Below are 9,246 nucleotides of genomic sequence, written 5' to 3' on the forward strand. Positions count from 1 at the left end.
AATAAAGCGACCGCTAGGATAACTAAGGTGGTTGCGTTTCTTTCATTTTTATTCCTCCCCTCTTTTTCTATGTTATGTTCCGATTTTCTGCTATTTTGCTTTGTTTGTTGCATGATCGTTTATTAGTTAGAATTCTAGGACTAGTTTAGTTCTCCCTATTGCTTTAATTCTGAAAATATATCTCATGTATTACTCACTGAACTTGAATCCAAATAAAAAGAATACAGGAGTGATGTATTGCATGAGAAAGTGGGCCTATATTGAATAATAGTCTTATTTACTTAAATATGGTGATATTTTCTATGATTTTGAATGCATGACATGAACAGTGCATATTTTTTATAGTGAAGTTTATGAATGTTAAAATTGTTGGCTCTTGAAAGAATGATGAAAAAAAGAGAAATGTTATGGATAATCTGGAAAATCATAAAATTGATTCTTGAAGCAAGAAAAAGTAGTGAAAAACACAAAGCTTGCAAAAAAAAAGAAAGAAAAAAAGCAAGCAGAAAAAGCCAATAACCCTTTAAACTAAAAGGCAAAGGGTAAAAAGGATCCAAGACTTTGAGCATTAATGGAAAGGAGGGTCCAAAGGAATAAAATTCTGGCCTAAGCGGCTAAATCAAGCTGTCCCTAACCATGTGCTTGTGGCGTGAATGTGTCAAGTGAAAAGCTTGAGACTGAGCGGTTAAAGTCGTGATCCAAAGTAAAAAGAGTGTGCTAAAGAACTCTTGACACCTCTAACTGGGGACTCTAGTAAAGCTGAGTCACAATCTGAAAAGGTTCACCTAGTTATATGTCTGTGGCATTTATGTATCCGGTGGTAATACTGGAAAACAAAATGCTTAGGATCACGGCCAAGACTCATAAAGTAGCTGTGTTCAAGAATCAACATACTAAACTAGGAGAATCAATAACACTATCTGAATTCTGAGTTTCTATGGATTCCAATCATTCTGAACTTCAAAGGATAAAGTGAAATACCAAAACTATTCAGGATTACAGTTATAAATCCCACTATAAAAAGAGACATGAGCTTAATCGAACTCTCATTCTCATGCAAATTCACATCCTAAACTTATATTAGTTTTGGTTGCTTGAGGACAAGCAACAGTTTAAGTTTGGTGTTGTGATGCGTGAGCATCTTTCCTATATTTTCCTAGTGAATTTGCATCTAATTTGTTGAGTTTAATAAAGAATTAATTATATTTTAGCCACTATGGATGTTATTTTGAGTTTTGTGCAATTTTATTTATTTTAGGTAGCATTCTAATGGATTTGATGGAGTTTCTGCAACTCAATATTTAAAGGAGATAGCAGCAAGGAGCGATGCGTATGCGTGACTGACACGTATGCGTGATTTAGAGCTTTCCATGGTGACGCGTGCGTGTGATTGACGCGTACGCGTGATTTGAAGATTTGCACAGTGATGCGTGCGCATGACCGACGCGTCCGCGTGACTCGCAGTCACGCGTACGCGTGACATGCGTCACGTGCAGAAAATGCAGAAAACGCTGAAGGGTGATTTCTGGGCCCCATTTTAGCACCCAAGTTAGGCGCGGATCCAGTGAAGTCAAGTGATCTCCACGTTACAAGACGTGGAGTAGTTAGTTAATTCTGATTTAAATTCAAATTTGATTTTAAAATAGGAAAAGATATTATCTTAATTTTAAATATTAGATTTAAAATTAATTAGGATTAGATATAAAAAGGGGAGATTTCTCTTCTATTAGGTAGATTCCATTAGGAAATTCTATAGAAATTTACATTCCGCATTCCATGAGCAACTAATCCTCCATTGTTAAGGTTAGGAGCTCTGTCTATTTGTATGGATTGATTTTATTGCTCTTTCTATTTTAATTTATGCATGGATTTATAATTTAAGAATTGTTTTCGCCCTTTATTTTATGAATTTGGGTGGAACAGAAGTATGACCCTCTTTCTACTTGAGTTCTTGTAAAACTTGGAAAAGCTCTTTACTTGAACAACAGCTTGAAAACATATTCTCCTAAATTTTAATTATCTGGATTTAACGGGATACGTGACATATAATCCTTTTATTTTTTGGGTAATTAGAGTTTTTGTGGCATATAAACTGGAATTTGATCATGTAGCTTCTAATTGGAATTAATTGACCAAGGAATTGGCAATTAATGAATTTTAGAGGAGACTAGAAAGATCTAAGGAATTAGGGTCTAGTCATATATAGTTACCATAAATTAAATCCTACATAATTAAAATAGTTAGTAAGAAAAATCAATCCGGAAGAATAGATAACTCCAAAGCCTTAACTGTTTTCTCAATATTTTATTCCCAACTTATTTATTTGTCTACCCTTTTTATATTCTGAGTTCGAATTTAAAATTTTTGAATATCTCAAAACCATTTTCTGCTTGCCTAACTAATCCTATCAAACACTATTGTTGCTTAATCCATCAATTCTCGTGGGATCGACCCTTACTCATGTAAGGTATTACTTGATACGACCCGGTGCACTTGCCGGTTAGTTTGTGGGTGTAAAATACCGCACCAGTACCCGTCCCACTGGAAATTTTTGCCATCCCTACTCCTACCCATTACGACCCCTAGTCCCACTTGTTACGTGTTTAGTGTTCTATCCATGGTTAGCTACCAAGACATGTCGGGTTGGCTTGATAACCGACAGATAAAACTCATCAACCATAGGACAGGCATACATCATATGCATTTGTTTATTTTACTTGAGTGTGCATTGTTTTGGTTTGCTTAACTATTTAACTCTACTTATTTGCTACTTGTTCTACTTGCTGTAATTACACTTTTATCTGTGTTTTTCTTATTTGAATTGTATGTGTATGTCTTCTGAGAAATCTTTCTTAGGGAAGGTGTGAGAGGGTTGTCCCACTGGAGATTCAGAGGATTGGAGGAGACAGAAAGTGAAGTGTTAAGTTAAAGTTAGATTTAGAACTTGAAAACCTTAGATAACTTACTTAATTTCTGATTTAGTTAGATCTATAAGCTGAAATCTAAGTGTCGAAGTTTTAGGAATGCCTTTTGCTTTTTGGGACCTTTTATATTAACTATGTGGGCACTTTTACCATACTGAGAACCCCCCGTTCTCATTCCATATATATTTCTGTTGTTTTTTAGATGTAGGTCGAAAGACACCTCGTTGAGCGTCTGGAATTTTCGTGGAAGCGAAGTTGGATTTGTGTTAGGATGCTGTATTTTGTATTTATACTATGTATATATGTAAATAGATTCTCATCTGTATATATTTTATGGTTGTTCCTTCTAGAGGTTGACTTGGAGAAATAGGTATTTATTCTATAGTTTGAATTGTATTTTGGGTTATATAAATATATATAATTACATACTTTGACCGGCTTTAGCTTTGCAGGTCGAATTTGGAGCTTGATATCTATATTTTTAGAACTCGGATCTGTATAGTATGTTTTTAGCATTCTTTTGATCTTGTCCATTTTGTTTTACGCTTATTCGTACGAATGTGACACGATTTTTTGTTTTCGTTTTTGTTTATTTTATTCTTCAAAGTTACTCGTTATAAATTTTTTTTTCAACTATATTTATATAAGTCTTTTTTTTTTAAAGTCTAATATCTCGTCACTTTTACTTTACGATTTTAGATTAAGGCTCTGTGTGGTAGAGTATTACATAATCTACATTTTATATGGTGTAATCTATTGGTTTCGTGGTCTAGTTATATAATTTAATTAAAATTAATTTTTTATTAATNTAGTTATAAAATATAATAATTTAGTTATAAAATATTTAAATTATGATTAAGATATCATCCAATAAAAAATTGACATGTTATAAAGAATAAATTATATGTTATTTACTTATTTTAAAGAGATTTAGGAGAATTCAACTTATTTAAATGGTTAACTAAATATATAAATAAAATAATTGTATGATTTTTTTACGTTGTTATTAATGTATTTATTTTAATAGTAATTGGATTGATACGTGTTTTAAATATTCATGATATAAAAAATTTAATTATTATTTAGAAACAAAAATATTTGATAATCAAAATAAATTAACTAAAAATAGTCATAATTTATCTTATTTAAGATTCACTAATTCTAGTAACAATTAATAAATGTTAAATAAGACAAATTTTTGATTTTTTTTCTTTATAGCATTATCGATTTAGAAATTATTAGTTTATATTTTTATAATCTTTAATTTAATTTAATGTATTTTGACTTTATTTATTTAGTTACTAAATTGTACTTTATGTTTGTATACTTAGAGTATTTTTTATTTTAACCTAATAAAAAATTATAAATACTTCCTAATCCTAAATTATTATAGTCATAACATTAAGTAATTAGAAGTGTAAAATTTTTCTTTTTAGGTTTTTTAATAAAATCATAGTATGGATAATTGAGATTGGGTGAATCGTCTCTTATTGCATCTGATAAAATTGGGTAAAAAGTCAAGTAAGTCTTTTTAATTTAATTTTCAAACCATGATATGAACCAATTAAATTAAAAAGTTTTTTTTTGTTGCATAAAAAAATATATATATAATGATTTTTTTATTCAATTTCCATAGATTATTTTTATTTTCAATTTGAATGTATTTTTTTAATTCCCTTTGACTACTTCTTGCCTTTTTTTTTTTCTTTTATCATGGATATTATGTAAATTATATAGCTAAATGTATATACACAATTGTGAAAGTTTTGGACTAAGAGAACTGTTGGGGTATATTATTGTAAACTATGGTAGGGTTCGCCCCAAATGCAATTGCAAGGGATTTGGATATTTTAAATTTTGAATTTTTATTTTAAAGAATAAAGTATAATCTTTTATTTTTGAATGATTTTTTTTTCATATTTTTTTTGGTTTTATCTATGAAATAAACGGTAAAAGATTATATTTTCTACTCTAAAGTGAAATTCAAACTTTAAATAATTCAAATCCAATTGCAAGATAGGTGAGGAATATGAGTAGTAATCGTGATGAGCCAAAAATTATAACACGCTTCTGCTGCCTTCTGCCTTTTGGTTTGAACCACGTGAAGGTACCTTTATTTGATTGTGTTGTTCACTTATTTGGTTTAGGGTTGAATCAAGATTTGTCTTTTCTTCTTAAAATCCAAATAATAAAATAATAAGCATATTATTATGTGTACCAAAAAAAGGCATCTTAATTATTTTTCTTTATCTACTAGTAGCACCTGTGATTTTATTATTTGGCATGTATGCTGGCAAGTCAAAATTCCATGTCATTATATTATAATGTCAATAATTTGTCCTTTTTCATTATTGTTTTAAGTTTTTCTGATTGTCATGATTTTAATTATCTGAGTTAGTGAAAATTGACAAGCAAGTTGTTGATGATATTTTTTTTCCTTTTAGCCAATGAGTGAATGATAGATATCTCCAACCTTCAGGCCATTAGAGATTGAGGTGTGTATGAGTCGGGTGAAATCGAGTTTGATGTGATTTAGATTTGGTCCAAAATATATACTGAGTTTATTTATTAGATCTGAACACAGTTTTAGACCCGATGAAACTTATACACTTTCGGGTCACGATTATATTGAGTAAAAATCGGGCTGTTAACATTACATTAGCTTGATATCTTCTTATAAGCTAGCATGTGAAAATATCCAAATTTCCAAGACTCCTACCATTATTTGACATGGTGAAATTCACTTAAAAAATATAACGAGAACCAACTCTTCTCTAAAATTAAAGTATAACTATAATCAATACTAATATTGTCTAATAACACCAAATATTTAAATTAATACAAATAACACAATATTATGCATTAGTCTAAAATCTTATATATTTTAAACATAAAACATTAATTTATAGTCTTATAATAACTAATAACACAAAATATTAAAGTTTACAATACTTAAATTTCACATAAGAATAAGCATCATCCATCACTAATAACACAAAATATTAATTGTGTATGATGATCGGGCCACTGGGCCGAATTTGGGTGACCTGAACCATGGCTCGGACCCAATCCGAAATAATGATTGGGTCTATTTTCAATACCCTTATCCAACTCTAGACTCGATAAAATCATATCAAAATTGCTTGTAAAATACTCGAGACCGAATCGAATTTTTGGACCGAATCGGACCATACCCACCCCTAATTAGAGAAATGTATGCTATACACAGTATACAACTATACATTGTGAGAATCAAAATTTTGTAGCATGTAGTGATTAATTAAAATCTAATGGTAACTCACTAACTCTTTTATCCAATAATATTAACAATATAATGTCATTCTAGTGATAAAATTAAATTATGATTGTTTATAGTTTTTTTTATCCAGGAGGAAGAGGAAAATCTAATTCCATGCTGTCATGCACAACAAGGATTTTGTTATTTAGACTGAGTTTGAAAAGTTTTTTAACGTGAAAAAAGAATTTTATTTTATTGAGAAAGAAATTAATTTTTATTTAGAATTTAATCTTATGAGTTGGAATAAATGTAATATATTAATAGAATTGAATTCAATTCTCTATGAGTAGAATTTTCTTCTTTTTTAGCTTTAATTTATTCTTGAAAAAATTATTTTTATTAAATATTTATTTATAAATAAATATATTTTTGTTATTTTAAATATTAAATTTGTATGTTGCGAGAATTGATTTAAAAATAAGATCTCTTTTTAGTCTGATTTATAAATGATAAATATATTAAAATTGAAATTCTCAAAAAAATTAAAAGAATTTATTTTTATGTGTTTAAAAAAGAGAATTCTATTCTTGTATGAATTCTGATTTTGGACATTCCAAATAAACTCTTAGAGTACGGATGCACTAACAATAGATTAAAAATCAATATTTTAAGATATTATAGAATAAGAATATTAATTGATTAAACATGAAAATGAAAGAACTAAAATCTAATTAAATTATGCAACTTATGCTATTGTTATTATTATTATTATTATTATTATTATTATTATTATTATTATTATTTGGTTGTTATATTTTTTTATCAGATTGTGTTGGACAATCTCCGATTTTATATATTACAGCATCACAATACTCATACACATTACACACTCACACAGTCACACCACAATATTAAATATTTTTATCTATTATTGACCTCAGTCAAATCTCAAACCCAAATACATTTATTACAAGACAAAGAATTTCACAACTAAAGCTGATGTGTGCAAATTGTTTCATACATTTTTTTTGGACTTGAAATAGTTACATACACAAAAATATTATTAGCATTTTTTTTGGGGTCTTGTATTAGCAAAGTCTTGGATAAAAGTTTTTCTGTTCCACAAGAGGATCAAAAGAAAGAGAGATTATGACTAAAAAACAAGAAAGAGAGAAGCAAAATCAGCTACTAAGGATTTTGGGCTTTTATTGTAGACCATCCTTTTAGCTAGGTCCATCAAAGCCCATAATTGTATTGGATTCACCATCCAAGTAAAGCCCATTTTTTACCTTTCTTTCAAAAATTCCAACCTAGGTTAGAGCTGATGTCCCCAAAAAAGGTAAATAGAACAAGTTAGGTTAGTCTAGTGGTTAGTTCACTAGTCCGCTTAAACAAGTGTCGGAGGTTCGAATCCTGCCTTGTGCATGCAGCAACCTATTGACCAGCGATAAACCCTTAAATAGAGCTTAGTACTGCGACATATTAGTCATTGGCCTGTCGGATTGGGGATACCGTAGAAAACAAAAAAAATCAGAAATTATATTTTTATTTTTATTTTTATTTCTAAGGCATAGAACATATTTCAAAATAGCATAGATTTGATCATTTTAGAGTAAACAACTATTCTTATCCATGAAAATTTAGAACAAAAGATTATCTATAAACAAATAAAATTAACTTTGTACGTATTTAAGATGGTCCACAAAATTAAACTATGCAGTCGTTAATTTCATTCTTGGGTAAATGTATCAATGTTTGAAATTTGTACATATATATATTGAAATGATAATTTACTCCTTAAATCAAGTTGTGTACCTCAACGAATACATTAGAAACAAATAACAAGATAGATTGTGTTTGCAGGAGTAGCAGATGGATGATGATGATGTATGTTAATTTCTCTTATTGGAAATCCACATCAGATTTGAGCATCAGCTTTTGTTGTTCTATATCTGGTTGCTTCTGCTCTTATCGCATACCTCTTTGAAAACCTGCTTCCCCTTCTCTCAGCTTTCTTTCTTCACGAGTATATACTATATATATATTTTAAAATATTGATCAAAATTTAGGGTTAATTTTTTTATATGAAAAAAATATTAGTATTTTTATTAAAAATAAAATTATCTAATGTAATTTACATGTAAATAAATTTTATAAATAGAAAATCAACACGCATTATTTCGATAATATGCAGAGTGTATGTTGGACCCATTTTTTATACTTTTATAATAATATAATATATTTTAAATATTAATATTCAATCAAAATATAATCTTTATCTTCATATTAAAAATAATTTCTGAAATTTCAGCGTCAGTTATTGAATTTTATGAAAATTTTTAAAATGCTTGCGTATTACTTAAATGAAATATGTGTGACTGTGTCATATGATCATATGATAGGATGTGAACAAAATCAACCCAAGGATTTTAATTCGAGATCAAATCAGAAGTATACGTGGCACCACTCATTGAGGAAGGAGCATTATATATAGCTATTTAGCTATAGCCACATGGACCCAATTTTTACCCCCAAAATAAATTGAGACGAAATTAAAGTGAGAATCTTGAACACGTGACTAAGTTTAAAAGACATAAAAAAAAAAACACTAAATTGTTTTATCAATTAAAATAAAAATTCATGTCACAAAACATGGCACATGTTTGAGTGATTTACTTGGTAGCTAGCTAGTCTATTTCTCTCAAATTGTGTTGGGACCTATCTACCATATTCCCCTTTTTTATTTTGATATATATATATATTTTTTTGATATTTTTTAACAATGTAAAAAGATAATTTTTTTTTTATGAATATCACAAATCTAAGGTTTAGATTTGTGAAAAAAATTATTTCACCATAAATCGAATCCTCTCTAATTTGTAAGGGTTCGATTTGAGAATCTTTAAAAATTTAAACTTATTTTGCAACACTAATTTTTGTTAATTTTTATCTCTCAAGTAAATCTGAAGCTCAGATTTAAAATTTTAAATTAAAATAAAAATTAATGTTCATAATAAATTAAAACACTTAATTTTTCCATAACAATAAATAACACAATCAAAAGTTCTATTACTAAAAAAACCA

This window comes from Arachis duranensis, chromosome 4 (assembly GCF_000817695.3).
Source record: "Arachis duranensis cultivar V14167 chromosome 4, aradu.V14167.gnm2.J7QH, whole genome shotgun sequence".
In the NCBI taxonomy this organism is placed as follows: Eukaryota; Viridiplantae; Streptophyta; class Magnoliopsida; order Fabales; family Fabaceae; genus Arachis; species Arachis duranensis.